Source organism: Triticum aestivum, chromosome 6B (genome assembly GCF_018294505.1).
Source record: "Triticum aestivum cultivar Chinese Spring chromosome 6B, IWGSC CS RefSeq v2.1, whole genome shotgun sequence".
Taxonomy (NCBI): domain Eukaryota; kingdom Viridiplantae; phylum Streptophyta; class Magnoliopsida; order Poales; family Poaceae; genus Triticum; species Triticum aestivum.
In genome coordinates, this window is record NC_057810.1 from 419,665,138 (window position 1) to 419,665,843 (window position 706).

Sequence of the window (706 nt, forward strand, 5' to 3'; positions counted from 1 at the left end):
GATCGCCTTTTCAGTTTAAAAAAAATAAAAGAAAATGATGAAAATGTCAAAAAAATAAAAGAAAATAAGTTTCCCATGTGATATGTGGCCTAGTTGTTGGGAAAATTTGCAAATATGAATTTTGACTTCATTTGCAAAATCTCACGAGAATTTGTAAAAATGGGCATAACTTTTGCATACTAACTCGGATGAAAAAGTTTTTTATATGAAAAATCATCTACTCGAAAAGTTACATCCAAATTTAACGGGGGAACCCCGTTAAACATTTTTGAAATCCTCAAAAACCTAACAGAAAAAAAGATACGGAGCTTTTAAGATCTGGAGAGGCAAAAAAATTCAAAAAAAATTCAAACTTACTAATGGCGCACCTACCCATGGTGCGCCATTACTATCTTCCCGCCTTCAAAATTCAAAATAAGTCAAAAAAATAATAATAAAAGTTACTAATGGCGCACCTGCCCATGGTGCGCCATTAGTATCTTCCCGCCTTCAAAATTCAAATAAATAAAAAAAATAAAAAAAAATTTACTAATGGCGCACCTGCCCGCGGTGCGCCATTAGTATGCCGTATATATGGCTGGTCGTGGTCCTCTCCTCCTTATCTCTTCATTCCACCTCTCCTACACTCCATCTCCTCCTCTCCTCCACTCCATCTTCCCTTCTCTCCTCCACCATACTTCTCCTCTCCGGTGACCTCCTCCTCCTC